This window comes from Ranitomeya variabilis, chromosome 4, assembly GCF_051348905.1.
Source record: "Ranitomeya variabilis isolate aRanVar5 chromosome 4, aRanVar5.hap1, whole genome shotgun sequence".
NCBI lineage: Eukaryota > Metazoa > Chordata > Amphibia > Anura > Dendrobatidae > Ranitomeya > Ranitomeya variabilis.
In genome coordinates this window covers 657,632,461-657,649,923 of record NC_135235.1, presented here as the reverse complement: position 1 = coordinate 657,649,923, position 17,463 = coordinate 657,632,461, and the positions used below count along the sequence as shown (strand labels likewise).

The 17,463-nt window shown below is 44.4% G+C and overlaps 1 protein-coding gene across 8 annotated transcripts in view; it reads right to left on the bottom strand.

Annotated features, from left to right (window-relative positions):
- The window catches only part of LOC143767467 (uncharacterized), a 390,459-nt gene that overhangs the window by 11,447 nt on the left and 361,549 nt on the right, over positions 1-17,463 (bottom strand). For 3 of the 8 annotated variants that reach the window (XM_077255823.1, XM_077255827.1, XM_077255829.1), the window contains exons 2-3: positions 1,959-1,989; positions 770-902 (exon numbers count right to left, since the gene is read on the bottom strand). The exons of 3 other annotated variants lie outside the window; for them this stretch is intronic. The gene's annotated coding sequence lies outside the window, so the exon portion shown is untranslated. The remainder of the gene's footprint in view (positions 1-769; positions 903-1,958; positions 1,990-17,463) is intronic. 2 more of the 8 variants (XM_077255824.1, XM_077255830.1) reach the window with 2 other exon arrangements.

Below are 17,463 nucleotides of genomic sequence, written 5' to 3'. Positions count from 1 at the left end.
GACAAAGACGTTATGACGTATCCGTCAAACGACGGATGAAACGGAAGGCCATCCGTCACAATCCGTCGCTAATACAAGTCTATGAGAAAAAAAAGGATCCAGCAGCAACATTTGGTGGATCTGTTTTTTTCCAAAAAAGACGGATTGTGACTGATGGCAAAAAACTGATGTGTGAAAGAGGCCTTAAGCAGCCGCGTGAGCCGATCTACCACACCTTACGTTAGTCTAAATAGACAAAGTTGCAGGTGGATGTAGCAAAAACTTATATGACATTTTCCCTGCACTTAAACAGCTGTGGTCCAGGTGATAGTGGGTTAATGGAGGCAGTGCCTGTATGACTTAGCAGCATATCATAGCTCCGGCACATCACATTTATTACTAGTTCTCATCTGCATTCCCAGGCTTCCAAACGCACAAACAGATTCTCACAGCCGCTCTCACTGCTCAGTTCTTGCTCAGGTTTGAGCTGCTCCACCCAAACAAGAAGCTCAGCAGTTCTCCATTTCCTCTTACTGTGCCCACACCACCTATGAGAAGAAACTATTCTACCAGAAGGCAAAGAGGTGGAGTTAAATACATTTAAAAAAAATCAGAATTATGCCAACCTTCAATGGCAAATTAATTGATCAATTCAATTCATCTCCAGCACTGTGTAGCCATGCCATGTTCTCTTGCCTCATGTAGAATGGAACATACCATTTTTTTACTGTAAGAGCTCATAGAAACGTCAGTTTATCTCATACAAGTTCTATCCTTGTTTTTCACATACCTACAGTGTGATAGTCTATGGAGCTGTTACATGTCCAGGTAGTTTTATTCATCAAGTGATCCACAGAAAATCAGAGACTTATCCAGCTTTGACCCGAGTCTAATTTCAATCTCGCCAAAGCAAGTCTATGGGTCTGTGAAACAAAACAGACAGTGCTAGGATCCATTTGGGTATAAGAATTTTCAGAAACCTGCAGCAATTTTTCATCCATGAAAAACTGATGAAACTTATAAAAACACTGAGAAAAGACAAAAAAAAAATCACTGACGTCTGAATGAACCTTAACTGGGACTTTTTAGCAAGAAAAAATCTTGCTAAAACATAAGTGCATCTTAGGCCGTGTGCACACAGTGCGTTTTTTGTGCATTTTTGCGGCATTTTTTTCACACAGAAATGGGCCAAAAATGCTATGGAATCCTTTTGCCAGCTAATTCAATGAAAATCCTGAAGTGCTGTGCACATTATGCGTAATTTTTCTTGAGTATTTGCAGTGTGTTTTTCTGCAGCATGTCAATTCTTTGTGCAGATTAGTTCACCCACTGAATTCAATTGAGTCAGTCAAATCCGCAGCAAAAACGCAAGTATAAAAATATTTGCGGATTTGCTGATTTTTTGTTTGCATTTTTATGGGATTTCTATGGTGTTTCACACAGATGACAGCGTGGGAAACAGCGGTGCGACGGTAACGCTACCACTGGTAAGATCGCTACTGTCGTCAGAAAGCCGAGGGATCACGATATCAGATGTCAGTGTGACCCCGCATAGATACTGTGACCAGCGATAAAAAAAACTTACCACAGATAAGCAGGCGACGGCTGATGAGAGACTACTAGTCCCAAAAGGCTACGTCTGCTGTCACTAATAAGGCTGGGATCACACATGCGAGAAATACGTCCGAGTCTCGCATGGTAATACCTGGCATTGCCGCCGTCACTCAGGAGCGGAGAGTGCAGCTGCATAGCAATACATGCGGCCGCACGCTCCGCTCCAGAGAGAAGGCGGCAATGCCGGGTATTACCATGCGAGACTCGGACGTATTTCTCGCATGTGTGATGCCGGCCTAAAAGTGAGAGCAGGAGACGCTGATGGGAGAAGTAGTCTCTCGTCAGCCGGAGCCTGTGTGCAAACTTAAAAAAAAGTTAAATAATTAAATACACATTCAAATAAGAATAGGAAACAATATGCTCACATTAATGCCCAATCCCCGATGACCTTGTCTCCTGTAAACAATCAAAAAAAAAAAAAAACAACATACAGTTAGGTCCATATATAATTGGACAGACACAACATTTTTCTAATTTTGGTTATAGACATTACCACAATGAATTTTAACCCCTTCACCCCCAAGGGTGGTTTGCACGTTAATGACCAGGCCAATTTTTACAATTCTGACCACTGTCCCTTTATGAGGTTATAACTCTGGAACGCTTCAACGGATCCTGGTAATTCTGACATTGTTTTCTCGTAACATATTGTACTTCACGATAGTGGTAAAATTTCTTTGATATTACCTGCGTTTATTTGTGAAAAAAAGGAAATTTGGCGAAAATTTTGAAAATTTCGCAATTTTCCAACTTTGAATTTTTATGCAATTAAATCACAGTGATATGTCACACAAAATACTTAAGTAGACATGTGGGAAATGTTACATTTTTACATCAGCACAATTTTGGAACCAAAATTTTTTTTTGGCAGGGAGTTATAAGGTTTAAAAGTTGACCAGCAATTTCTCATTTTTACAACACCATTTTCTTTTAGGGACCACATCTCATTTGAAGTCATTTTGAGGGGTCTATATGATAGAAAATACCCAAGTGTGACAGCATTCTAAAAACAGCACCCCTCAAGGTGCTCAAAACCACATTCAAGAAGTATATTAACCCTTCAGGTGTTTCACAGGAATTTTTGGAATGTTTAAATAAAAATGAACATTTAACTTTTTTTTCACACAAAATTTATTTCAACTCCAATTTGTTTTATTTTACCAACGGTAACGGGAGAAAATGGACCCCAAAAGATGTTGTACAATTTGTCCTGAGTGCGCCAATACCCCATATGTGAGTGTAAACCACTGTTTGGGCGCATGACAGAGCTCGGAAGCAAAGGAGCGAAATTTGACTTTTCCATGCAAAATTGACTGGAATTGAGATGGGACGCCATGTTGCGTTTGGAGAGCCCCTGATGTGCCTAAACATTGAAACCCCCCACAAGTGACACCATTTTGGAAAGTAGACCCCCTATGGAACTTATCTAGAGGTGTGGTGAGCACTTTGACCCACCAAGTGCTTCACAGAAGTTTATAATGCAGAACCGTAAAAATAAAAAAATCATATTTTTTCACAAAAATTATCTTTTCGCCATCAATTTTTTATTTTCCCAAGGGTAAGAGAAGAAATTGGACCCCAAAAGTTGTTGTACAATTTGTTCTGAGTATGCTGATACCCCATATGTGGGGGTAAACCACTGTTTGGGCGCATGGGAGAGCTCGGAAGGGAAGGAGCGCCGTGTGACTTTTCACTGCAAAATTGACAGGAATTGAGATGGGACGCCATGTTGCGTTTGGAGAGCCACTGATGTGCCTAAACATTGAAACCCCCCACAAGTGACACCATTTTGGAAAGTAGACCCCCTAAAGAACTTATCTAGAGGTGTTTTGAGCACTTTGACCCACCAAGTGCTTCACAGAAGTTTATAATACAGAGCCGTAAAAATAAAACAAAACTTTTTTCCCACAAAAATTATTTTTTAGCCCCCAGTTTTGTATTTTCCCGAGGGTAACAAGAGAAATTGGACGCCAAAGGTTGTTGTCCAATTTGTCCTGAGTACGCTGATACCCTATATGTGGGGGGGAACCACTGTTTGGGCGCATGGGAGGGCTCGGAAGGGATGGAGCGCCATTTGGAATGCAGACTTACATGGAATGGTCTGCAGGCGTCACATTGCGTTTGCAGAGCCCCTAATGTACCTAAACAGTAGAAACCCCCCACAAGTGACACCATTTTGGAAAGTAGACCCCCTAAGGAACTCATCTAGATGTGTTGTGAGAGCTTTGAACCCCCAAGTGTTTCACTACAGTTTATAACGCAGAGACGTGCAAATAAAAAATATTTTTTTTTTCCACAAAAAATATTTTTTAGCCCCCAGTTTTGTATTTTTCCAAGGGTAACAGGAGAAATTGGACCCTAAATATTGTTGTCCAATTTGTCCTGAGTACGCTGATACCTGATATGTGGGGGGGGAACCACCGTTTGAGCGCATGGCAGAGCTCGGAAGGGAAGGAGCATCATTTGGAATGCAGACGTAGATGGATTGGTCTGCAGGCGTCACATTGCGTTTGCAGAGCCCCTAATGTACCTAAACAGTAGAAACCCCCACAAGTGACCGAATATTGGTAACTAGACCCCCCAAGGAACTTATCTAGTTGTGTTGAGAGAACTCTGAACCCCCAAGTGTTTCACTACAGTTTATAACGCAGAGCCGTGAAAATAATAATAAAAAATTTCTCCTAAAAATTATTTTTAGCCCCCAGTTTTGTATTTTCCCAAGGGTAACAGGTGAAATTGGACCTCAAAGTTGTTGTCCAATTTGTCCTGAGTACACTGATACCCCATATGTGGGGGGGAACCACCGTTTGGGCGCATGGGAGGGCTCGGAAGGGAAGGAACACAATTTGGAATGCAGACTTAGATGGAATGGTCTGCAGGCGTCACATTGCGTTTGCAGAGCCCCTAATGTACCTAAACAGTAGAAACCCCCCACAAGTGACACCATTTTGGAAAGTAGACCCCCTAAGGAACTCATCTAGATGTGTTGTGAGAGCTTTGAACCCCCAAGTGTTTCACTACAGTTTATAACGCAGAGCCATGCAAATAAAAAATATTTTTTTTTCCACAAAAATTATTTTTTAGCCCCCAGTTTTGTATTTTCCCAAAGGTAACAGGAGAAATTGGACCCCAAAAGTTGTTCTCCAATGTGTTCCGAGTACGCTGATACCCCATATGTTGGGGTAAACCCCTGTTTGGGCGCACGGGAGAGCTCGGAAGGGAAGGAGCACTGTTTTACTTTTTCAACTCAGTATTGGCTAGAATTGAGATCGGACGCCATGTCGCGTTTGGAGAGCCCCTGATGTGCCTAAACAGTGGAAACCCCGCAATTATAACTGAAACCCTAATCCAAACACACCCCTAACCCTAATCCCAACGGTAACCCTAACCACACCTCTAACCCAGAAACACCCCTAACCCTAATCCCAACCCTATTCCCAAACGTAAATGTAATCCAAACCCTAACCCTAACTTTAGCCCCAACCCTAACCCTAACTTTAGCCCCAACCCTAACTGTAGCCTTAACCCTAGCCCCAACCCTAGCCCCAACCCTAACCCTAACCCTAGCCCTAACCATAGCCCTAACCCTAGCTCTAACCCTAGCCCTAACCCTAATGGGAAAATGGAAATAAATACAATTTTTTACATTTTTTATTTTTCGCTAACTAAAGGGGTGATGAAGGGGGGTTTGATTTACTTTTATAGTGGGTTTTTTAGCGGATGTTTATGATTGGCAGCTGTCACACACTGAAAGACGCTTTTTATTGCAAAAAATATTTTTTGCGTTACCACATTTTGAGAGCTATAATTTTTCCATATTTGAGTCCACAGAGTCATGTGAGGTCTTGTTTTTTGCGGGATGAGTTGACGTTTTTATTGGTAACATGTTCGGGCACCGGAGATTTTTTGATCGCTTTTTATTCCGATTTTTGTGAGGCAGAATGACCAAAAACCAGCTATTCATGAATTTCTTTTGGGGGAGGCGTTTATACCGTTCCGCGTTTGGTAAAATTGATAAAGCAGTTTTATTCTTCAGGTCAGTACGATTACAGCAATACCTCATTTATATCTTTTTTTATGTTTTGGCGCTTTTATACGATATAAACTATTTTATAGAAAAAATAATTATTTTGGCATCGCTTTATTCTGAATACTATAACTTTTTTATTTTTTTGCTGATTATGCTGTATGGCGGCTTGTTTTTTGCGGGACAAGATGGCGTTTTCAGTGGTACCATGGTTATTTATATCCGTCTTTTTGATCGCGTGTTATTCCACTTTTTGTTTGGCGGTATGAGAATAAAGCGTTGTTGTTCACTGAAGGAGTTAACTAGTGATATAGTTTTATAGGTGGGGTCGTTACGGACGCAGCGATACTAAATATGTGTACTTTTATTGTTTGATTTTTTTTTATTTAGATAAAGAAATGTATTTATGGGAATAATATATATATATTTTTCTTTATTTAGGAATTTTTTTTTTTTTTTTTACACATGTGGAAATTATTTTTTTTACTATTTTACTTTGTCCCAGGGGGCTACATCACAGATCACCGATTTGACAGTTTGCACAGCACTCTGTCAAATTGGCGATCTTACTTCCAGCAGTGCAGGCTGCAGCTTTCATCTGCAGCCTGCTCTGCACCCGGAAGTAATCCCTGCAGGACCCGGATGCAGCCCCGCGGCCATTTTGGATCCGGGGCCTGCAGGGATACGAGGTAAGAGACCCTCGCAGCAATGCGATCACATCGCGTTGCTCCGGGGGTCTCAGGGAAGCACGCAGGGAGCCCCCTCCCTGCGCGATGCTTCCCTGTACTGCCGGCACACTGCGATCATGTTTGATCGCGGTGTGCCGGGGGTTAATGTGCCGGGGGCGGTCCGTGACCGCTCCTGGCACATTGTGCCTGATGTCAGCTGCGATAGGCAGCTGACACCCGGCCGCGATCGGCCGCGCTCCCCCCGTGAGCGCGGCCGATCGCGCTGGACGTACTATTCCGTCCTTGGGAATTAGGGCCCACCCCACATGGACGGAATAGTACGTCCATTGGCAGAAAGGGGTTAAACAAAACAATTCAGATGCAGTTGAAGTTCAGACTTTTAGCTTTCATTTGAGGGTATCCACATTAAAATTGGATGAAGGGTTTAGGAGTTTCAGCTCCTTAACATGTGCCACCCTGTTTTTAAAGGGACCAAAAGTAATTGGACAATTGACTCCAAGGCTATTTCATGGACAGGTGTGGGCAATCCCTTTGTTATGTCATTCTCAATTAAGCAGATAAAAGGCCTGGAGTTGATTTGAGGTGTGGTGCTTGCATTTGGAAGGTTTTGCTGTGAAGTAAACATGCAGTCAAAGGAGCTCTCCATGCAGGTGAAACAAGCCATCCTTAAGCTGCGAAAACAGAAAAAAACCATCCGAGAAATTGCTACAATATTAGGAGTGGCAAAATCTGCAGTTTGATACATCCCGAGAAAGAAAGAAAGCACTGGTGAACTCATCAATGCAAAAAGACCTGGGCGCCCACAGAAGACAACAGTGGTGGATGATCGCAGAATAGCAGCCAACCAAGTGACCAACACTATCCAGGAGGTAGGCGTATCAATATCCAAATCTACCATAAAGAGAAGACTGCATGAAAGTAAATACAGAGGGTTCACTGCACGGTGCAAGCCACTCATAAGCATCAAGAATAAAAAGGCTAGACTGGACTTTGCTAAAACAACATCTAAAAAGCCAGCACAGTTCTGGAAGAACATTCTTTGGACAGATGAACCAAGTTCAACCTCTACCAGAATGATTGAAAGAGAAAAGCATGGCGAAGGCGTGGTAGAGCTCATGATCCAAAGCATACCACATAATCTGTAAAACACGGCGGAGGCAGTGTGATGGCTTGGGCATGATGATGCATGGATGCCAGTGGCACTGGGTCACTAGTGTTTATTGATGATATGACACAGGGCAGAATCAGCTGAATGAATTCTGAGGTATTCAGAGACATACTGTGTGCTCAGATCCAGCCAAATGCAGCCAAACTGATTGGTCATCATTTCATACTACAGATGGACTATGACCCAAAACATAAAGCCAAAGCAACCCAGGAGTTTATTAAAGCAAAGAAGTGTAATATTCTTGAATGGCCAAGTCAGTCACCTGATCTCAACTCAATTGAGCATGCATTTCACTTGTTAAAGACTAAACTCCAGACAGAAAGGCCCGCAAACAAACAGCAACTGAAAACCACCCCAGTGAAGACCTGGCAGAGCATCAAAAAGGAGGAAACACAGCGTTTGGTGATGTCCATGAGTTCAAGACTTCAGGCAGTCATTGCCAACAAAGGGTTTTCAACCAAGTACTAAAAATGAACATTTTATTTAAAATTATTTAATCTGTCCAATTACTTTTGGTCCCTTTAAAAACAAGGTCGCACATGTTAAGGAGCTGAAACTCCTAAACCCTTCATCCAATTTTAATGTGGATACCCTCAAATGAAAGCTGAAAGTCTGAACTTCAACTGCATCTGATTTGTTTTGTTTAAAATTCATTGTGGTAATGTCTATAACCAAAATTAGAAAAATATTGTCTCTGTCCAAATATATATGGACTTAACTGTATATAGGGTTAAGCGAATTTGCTCAGGTCCCTGCTTACTCGGCAAGCTATAGCGCTCACCGAATAAGCTGCAGAGGGAAGCCAGCTTCCTGAATTGCAGTGGCTGATCAGCTGTTCGGCTTCGCAACTGCATGTGTCGCGGCTGTGCGACAGGCACGACACATGCATGGAGAGCCCAACAAACAGGACCCACAAATAACATCAGCTGAAATACTGGACTCTCTGAAAACTAGCGGTGTGGCTGTTTCAAGGTGCACAAAAAGGAGGCACTTGAAGAAAAATAGGCTACATGGTCAAGTCGCCAGAAGAAAGCCATTACTGCGCAAATGCCACAAAGTATCTCATCTACAATACACAAAACAACACAGAGACAAGCCTCAAAACTTCTGAAACAAGGTAATTTGGAGTGATGAGACCAAAATTGAACTTTTTTGGCCACAACAATAAACATTACATTTGGAGAGAGGTCAACAAGGCCTATGATGAATGGAACACCATTCCTGCTGTAAAGCACGGAGGTGGATTGCTGATGTTTTGGGGATGTGTGAGCAACAAAGGCACAGGAAACTTGGTCAAAGTTGAAGGAAAGATTAATGCAGCTCGTTATGAGCAAATACTGGAGGCAAATTTGCAATCATCAAGCTGGAAGCTGCGCATGGGACATACTTGGATGTTCCAACATGAAAACGATCCTAAACACAAGGCCAAGTCGACCTGTCATTAGCTACAGCAGCACGATGTGAAGATTCTGGAGTGGCCATCTTAGTATCCTGACTTCAATATCATTGAGCCACTCTGGGGAGATCTCAAGCGTATAGTTCATGCTAGACAGCCCAGGAACTTACAGGAACTGGAGACTTTTTGGCAAGAAGAGTGGGCAGCTTTAATATCTGAGAAAATAAAGAACCTCATCCACAACTATCACAAAAGACTTCAAGCTGTCATTGATGTTAGAGGGGGCAATACACGGTATTAAGAAATTGAGTATGTGAACTTTTGATCAGGGTCATTTGAATGTTTTGGGTTGTCATGATTTAAAAGTAGAAAACAGAGTCTGATATTAAATGGCTTCACCCAACCACTAACCATGAGTGGAGAAAAAGTTTTGGTGTTATCATTCATGTTCTCTCAAAAAAGGCCACAAAAGCAAAAATTCTGCTGGGGCATGTAAAATTTTGAGCACAACTGTATAAGAAATTTTGAGATATTCTACTAGTGATGAGCGAGTGTACTCGTTGCTTGGGTTTTCCCGAGCACGCTCGGGTGGTCTCCGAGTATTTGAAAGTGCTCGGAGATTTAGTTTTTGTTGACACAGCTGCATGATTTACAGCTGCTAGCCAGCCTGAGTACATGTGGGGGTTGCCTGGTTGCTAGGGAATTCCCACATGTATTCAAGCTGTCTAGCAGCCGCAAATCATGCAGCTGAGGCGATGAAAACGAAATCTCTGAGCACTTACAAATACTCGGAGATCACCCGAGTGTGCTCGGGACAACCCGGGCAACGAGTACACTCACTCATCACTATCTACTACCACATCTATTAACTACTTTCCAGGTGGTCTTTAGAACAGGGCACTACCTAATTCTATGCAAGAAGCCACTATAGTAATCATACCTAAGCCAGGTATAGATCAACTTATTCCTGACTCCTACAGACCCATATCCTTGTTGCCTATGAATATCAAAATTATAGCCAAAGTATGAGCCAATAGACTTAATAAAGTTTGTGACAACAGGGAATTTTATCTTAATTAACCAGACGTCTACTTTCAGTAAGCCTAGATGCATAGACTGGTATCTATATCTTGAATTGATTTTATGTGTTTTTTTCTATAGTTGGTCAAGAAGCATACACTGTTTTCACGAGACTTAAACGTTGATTTTTGATAATTTTGAATGGCTACTTTTTTCCTCTTATATCAGCTCCTACAACTTGTTGTCTGCTATCTTTGTAAAGGTACCGTCACATTAAGCGACGCTGCAGCGATATAGACAACGATCCCGATCGCTGCAGCGTCGCTGTGTGGTCGCTGGAGAGCTGTCACACAGACAGCTCTCCAGCGACCAACAATGCGAAGTCCCCTGGTAACCAGGGTAAACATCGGGTTACTAAGCGCAGGGCCGCGCTTAGTAACCCGATGTTTACCCTGGTTACCAGCGTAAACGTAAAAAAACCCAAACACTACATACTTACATTCCGGTATCTGTCCCCCGGCGCTGTGCTTCTCTGCACTGTGTAAGCGCCAGCCGGAAAGCACAGCGGTGACGTCACCGCTGTGCTCTGCTTTCCGGCCGGCCGGTGCTGACACAGTGCAGAGAAGCACAGCGCCGGGGGACAGACACCGGAATGTAAGTATGTAGTGGTTTTTGTTTTTTTTTTCACGTTTACGCTGGTAACCAGGGTAAACATCGGGTTACTAAGCGCGGCCCTGCGCTTAGTAACCCGATGTTTACCCTGGTTACCAGTGAAGACATCGCTGAATCGGCGTCACACACGCCGATTCAGCGATGTCTACGGGAGATCCAGCGACTAAATAAAGTTCTGGCCTTTCTGCTCCGACCAACGATGGCACAGCAGGATCCTGATCGCTGCTGCCTGTCAAACTCAACGATATCGCTAGCCAGGACGCTGCAACGTCACGGATCGCTAGCGATATCGTTCAGTGTGAAGGTACCTTAAGACATGCAGGGTCAATGAACAGTGGATGTTTGCTTAATATGTTGAATGCATTGTGCGTGTCGTCTAGCCTGTCGACTTGCAAAACAGAGTGGTAAAAACTATGCAAATTGATTAAATAGTCAAGCAATGCGAGTTAACCTTATCATATCTTCAGCTTGAACTCTGGATGCTGGCTTGAAGGACAGCAGCCTCTAATAATACACATCCAGACAGCCAAGGGATCCTCAGATCCAAAGAACCAGAGACTCTTTACCAAACCACAGCCAGAAAAACTCTACAGAATAGCTGCCAGATCATGGCTCCATCATGAGGGACACAGATTTGACATTCTACAGGAAGCCAGCTTAGGGGAACACGACCTGGCTGAAAGAAATACAGATCTGGCCATTGACCATCAATGAACCATGAATACTTTTGGGGTAGTCAGGATTTGGATACACCGGTCACCTGAGCCCCATGGATTTGTCTGGGAAAGTGAGGAATGGGACCCACCGGTCATCTGGCTGCATGGAGATGTTCGGAGAAGCCAGGTTGTGACCCTCTGAGTAGTATTACACACACCTTGAAAGAGCAGGTGTTCAGTGGGATGATCACTGGTCCATGCGGGTTCAGCTAGTGGACTAGAGCGCCTGCTGACCCGTGTCTCCACAAGGTGATTTCCAAGGTAATACATACTGACAAGTCGGGCTTTATGCCTACCAGATCTATAGCAATAGATATTCGTAGACTAAATTGTAATCTCAAATCCCAATAGACTACGTAGAGGAGACACGTACCAGCGGCTGGGAATCAGCATTATTGTTCATGCTGATCCCCGATACCCCTGCTGGAGGCAGCTCTCACCATTGTCACCTGCTCGTGCGGAGATCAGCGTTGTGAGTTGAATACAGCCCCTGCTGTCCACATTGAGATTTCTCACAGTTAACTGTGATGATTTCACTCATGTCAGCACAGTTCATGGAACCTGCTCTTGCTGAAGCGAGTCATTCTCCCCAGCTCTTCAGCAAGAGCGGTCGCCTCAGGCCACCGCTCATACTGATGAGCAAATGTAGCACAGATGAATTACGGCAAGGGACATTACGGATTCTTTCAGCTTGGGACAGGTGAAAGACGTTGTTTTCTATATTTATTTTTACAGGTGACAATGGCTTCAGGGGAGTAGGTGTTAGGCCGGGGTCACACTAGACCGTAATACGGACGAGTGCTATGCGAGAAAAAATCGCATAGCACTCGGCCCAATGTTAACCTATGGTGCAGCTCCCATCATCCGATATTTTCTCCACCGTATTCAGGATCCGAGGGAAATCGCAGCATGCTGCGATTGTCAGCGTATCTCGGCCGAGACTCGCAATGAAAGTCTATGGGGGCGAGAACAAATCGGATTACACACGGACCATGCGTGTGCATTGCGAGAAATACGCAGCGGTGTTCTATAGAAAAGCCGGTAATTCAATTGCCGGCTTCTCATTTCTCCTTCACAAACCCGACATGATATGAGACATGGTTTACATACAGTAAACCATCTCATATCCCTTTTTTTTGGCATATTCCACACTACTAATGTTAGTAGTGTGTATGTGCAAAATGTGGGCGCTGTAGCTGCTAAAATAAAGGGTTAAATGGCAGAAAAAATTGGCGTGGGCTCCCGCGCAATTTTCTCCGCTAGAGTGGTAAAGCCAGTGACTGAGGGCAGATATTAATAGCCAGGAGAGGGTCCATGGTTATTGGCCCCCCCGTGGCTAAAAACATCTGCCCCCAGCCACCCCAGAAAAGGCACATCTGGAAGATGCGCCTATTCTGGCACTTGGCCACTCTCTTCCCACTCCCGTGTAGCGGTGGGATATGGGGTAATGAAGGGTTAATGCCACCTTGCTATTGTAAGGTGACATTAAGCCAGATTAATAATGGAGAGGCGTCAATTCTGACACCTATCCATTATTAATCCAATTGTCTGAAAGGGTTAAAAAACGCACACACACATTATTAAAAATTATTTTAATGAAATAAACACACAGGTTGTTTTAGTGTTTTATTGTTCTCTCAATCCATCAGAACACCCTCGCTAGGCAAAATAATTAAACCACAAGATACATACCTTCCGATGATCTGTCACGTCCAACGAGGTAATCCATCTGAAGGGGTTAATTATTTTACAGCCATGAGCTGCGCTAAAGCACTCGCTCGTGGTTGTAATCCCCGGGTAATGAAAGGAAATCTGAGTGATCTGTACTTACATTGAGTTGCGGTGATGCGCCCTCTGGTGGATGAACTCATATGAACTCGAGCGTGGGAACTTTTCCAAGGCTGCAGTTCATGAGAACATCCACCAGAGGGCGCCTCACCGCAACTCAATGTAAGTACAGATCACTCAGATTTCCTTTCATTACCCGGGGATTACAACCACGAGCGAGTGCTTTAGCGCAGCTCATGGCTGTAAAATAATTAACCCCTTCAGATGGATTACCTCGTTGGACGTGACAGATCATCGGAAGGTATGTATCTTGTGGGTTAATTATTTTGCCTAGCGAGGGTGTTCTGATGGATTGAGAGAACAATAAAATACTAAAACAACCTGTGTGTTTATTTCATTAAAATAATTTTTAATAATGTGTGTGTGCGTTTTTTAACCCTTTCAGACAATTGGATTAATAATGGATAGGTGTCAGAATTGACGCCTCTCCATTATTAATCTGGCTTAATGTCACCTTACAATAGCAAGGTGGCATTAACCCTTCATTACCCCATATCCCACAGCTACACGGGAGTGGGAAGAGAGTGGCCAAGTGCCAGAATAGGCGCATCTTCCAGATGTGCCTTTTCTGGGGTGGCTGGGGGCAGATGTTTGTAGCCACGGGGGGGGGGGGCAATAACCATGGACCCTCTCCTGGCTATTAATATCTGCCCTCAGTCACTGGCTTTACCACTCTGGCGGAGAAAATTGCGCGGGAGCCCACGCCAATTTTTTTCCGCCATTTAACCCTTTATTTGAGCAGCTACAGCGGCCAAATTTTGCACATACACACTACTAACATTAGTAGTGTGGAATATGCAAAAAAAAAAGGGGGATATGAGATGGTTTACTGTATGTAAACCATGTCTCATATCCTGTCGGGTTTAGGCAGGAGAAATGAAAAGCTGGCAATTGAATTACCGGCTGTTCACAGATATCGCGCTGAATGAAATATAAATACAGAATATATATATATGTGTCTCAACGATAGATATATATATATATATATATATATACTGTATATATGTTTTCCCGAACATTTGAGCACATAAATCCATTAGATGTCGGTTTTGCAAGCCTGCGAGAAAATCTCGCAGTACGGATGCCATACGGATTACATATGGAGGATGCCATACGCAAAATACGCTGACACACCCTGCCTACGGATGACATACGGATCACTATTTTGGGGACTTTTCTGCGTATTACGGCCGTAAAATACGGACCGTTTTTTATACGTTGTGTGTGTCCCCGGCCTTAAGGTGAGTATAATGTATTTTTTATTTTATTCTTCATTTTACAGTTGATGTAGATAGTGGGGGCTGAATGCAACTCTAAACATTGTCCCCTGCACACGCTGATGGTAGGCGACAATGATGAGAGCTGTCTTCAGCACCTGGAGTCTGAGAACAGAGCGAACTATGCCGGCTTTTCTCAGGCACCAATAAGCGTGAATCAGGGGCGGATTATAATAGGGTCAATCTGAGCAGTAGCCCAGGGCCCAGTGGTGTGGGGGGGCCCTGGGCTACCACTCAGATTGCCCGCCGCCATCAGGGCATTACTGCCCTGACTGGCGTATGGGCCCGGTGGGCAGAGGTGGCCCGCATCGGGCTCCGTCTCATCTGCTCACCGGGCCCCTACCGGAGCTGCGGAAGTTAAACGCTATTGATGTGAGGGTGCGCGCCGGCGAGTGCGCGCTTCAGCTGCGAGGAGAGAGCTTCGCTGAAGGAGCGCGGACAGGTGAGGGGAACTCTTTTTTTTTTATTGCGAACGGGCGGCAATCCGGGGGGCCCGGGCTAGGATGCCGGACACACTGGGGGGGCAGAGATGCCGGACACACTGGGGGGGCAGAGATGCCGGACACACTGGGGGGGCAGAGATGCCGGACACACTGGGGGGGCAGAGATGCCGGACACACTGGGGGGGCAGAGATGCCGGACACACTGGGGGGGCAGAGATGCCGGACACACTGGGGGGGGCAGAGATGCCGGACACACTGGGGGGGGCAGAGATGCCGGACACACTGGGGGGGGCAGAGATGCCGGACACACTGGGGGGGGCAGAGATGCCGGACACACTGGGGGCAGAGATGCCGGACACACTGGGGGCAGAGATGCCGGACACTGGGGCGGAGATGTTGGACACGGGGCAGAGATGCTGGACACTGGGGGCAGGGATGCTGGACACTGGGGGCAGGGATGCTGGACACACTGGGGGCAGGACTGGAGACAGATGGGGTAGGATTGGAGACATGGGCAGAATGTAGATACGGGGCATGATTGGAGACACGGGGCAGAATGAAAGGCATGGGGCACGATTGGAGACAGATCATGCAGGATTATGGGGCAGGATAGATACGATGGAGACTGATGGGGAGATCATATGGGGCTGGATGGATACTCATGAGGGCAGGATGGGAGAGCATATGGCTGAAGCCAGGAATGAGATACACGGGGCCAGGATGGGGATATTATTATTACCATACAATTAAGGGCTATTATTACTGCAGTGATGTATTTATTTTATTTTTTGAGGACACTGTTTTAAATGTGGGGGCGGTCCTGTTACTGTGCATAGAGTGACACTATGTTGCCTCTTTTTCTTCATGTGGTGTAATATAGAAGTTGGGAAAAATTAAGTAATGTGTTCTGCAAGCGGAGTTAGAGATAACTGTGTTATTTCCTGCAGAGACAAGTCCTGGCTGGATGAAGTGATGGCGGTCTGTGCTGGATGAAATATGAAGGACTTCATCTAGAGACGTCACTGGTGAGTCAGTGTTACCTATACACTGACACTATACACTATATACAGAGCTCCTGTGTATAATGTCACCGGTGATCACTGTATTACCTGTACAAGAACATTGCATACTAAGTACAGATCTCCTGTGAATACTGGCACTTAGGGTGATAGTATTGTGGGTTTTTTTTGTTTGTTTTTTTCTTCCTAACTGAAGGGTAAATTGACTAGATCAATGGATGTTTGACAGGTTATAGTTGCACACAGCAACTATTTTTCTGGAATAATCTGGTTTAGGTATATGACGACCCCGATGCATGACCCCGTCACATGACCGGGGGGCCCACAGTGTCTGAACAGCCTGGGGCCCTGGCTACCCTTAATCCACCCCTGAGCGTGATACTGATGTGGCACACTGTTGCCACATGTATGAAACATACGAATACATGGACATCTCTGGTACAGGTTGTTCCAGTACCGGAAATAACAGGAAATGTGAAGGAGGCCCTAGAGCGGGACTGAGGAAGATGGGGGATCGTATCTTCCTATTATTTGTTTTGTATGTTAAAAATGTTAAATATTCTGAATAAAAAACATGATCAAAAAATGTTCCTAAAATATAATAAAACAGGAAGCACACGTTTTGAATGCAGTCTGGCATTCTTTTTTTTGTGGCTTTAAAAAGGAATGCCGACTGCGTTCAAAACGCGCTGCCTTTGTGCTTCCTGTTTTCTTATATCATGTTTCTGTAACAAATGTGTATGTACTCGATGCAGTTGGACTAATATTTTTTACTACAAGCTGGAACCTCATCACCTTTTTCTACATTTATCTCCATTTTGTCAGCATTCCACAAACTTTCCTATATTATTATCCTGAAACAAGCTGATGAATTTTCTCCCCTTTGTATTTGAAGCAGATCCATGACCCCAGTCAATAACCAGGTAGTTAAAATCTCCCAAAATCATTACTGTAACAGCCTGAACCATCTGAATATGCAGTCAACAATCCAACGCCTCAGTGATGTTGGGGGGCTATAGATTACACTAAAAATTACTTTCTCAGCATGTAATTCCCTATGTAATTCCACCTACAAGGTTTCACCCTCGTCCCAATCTCCTCCCATATTGAATCTCTCCCTTCCATATCACCCTGAACGTACAGACATATTCCTCCTCCTTTCCTGTATGAAGATTTACAGTCATGGGGAGAGCCCAACCATGTCTCAGCCACACCGACATCATCCATGTTCCTCCACTACCAAGGCCTCACACTCTCCCATTAGCTTACTGGACTCCTGATATTTGTGAATATACAGCTTAAAGGCATCGCCCACCGGAGAGGATTTACACGAATTTATGTATTTTGGGCTAAAATAATTTTTGCTATTGGGTCTATTGCACGTTTTCCCTTTTCCAGGCTCTTTGTTTCCTGCACATTCAACTTCAATGTCGTCTGTGGCCAGAAATCAGCGGAGAGGAGCTCAGAGAAAGAGATAATAAGACTGACAGGAGCTCAGTTACTGGTCGGCCATTTTCTCATTAGTGCAGCTTTCCTCACACACTGAGCAGCACTTCTGTCCATACAATGGGGGGAGCACATGGCGAGAGCCCACC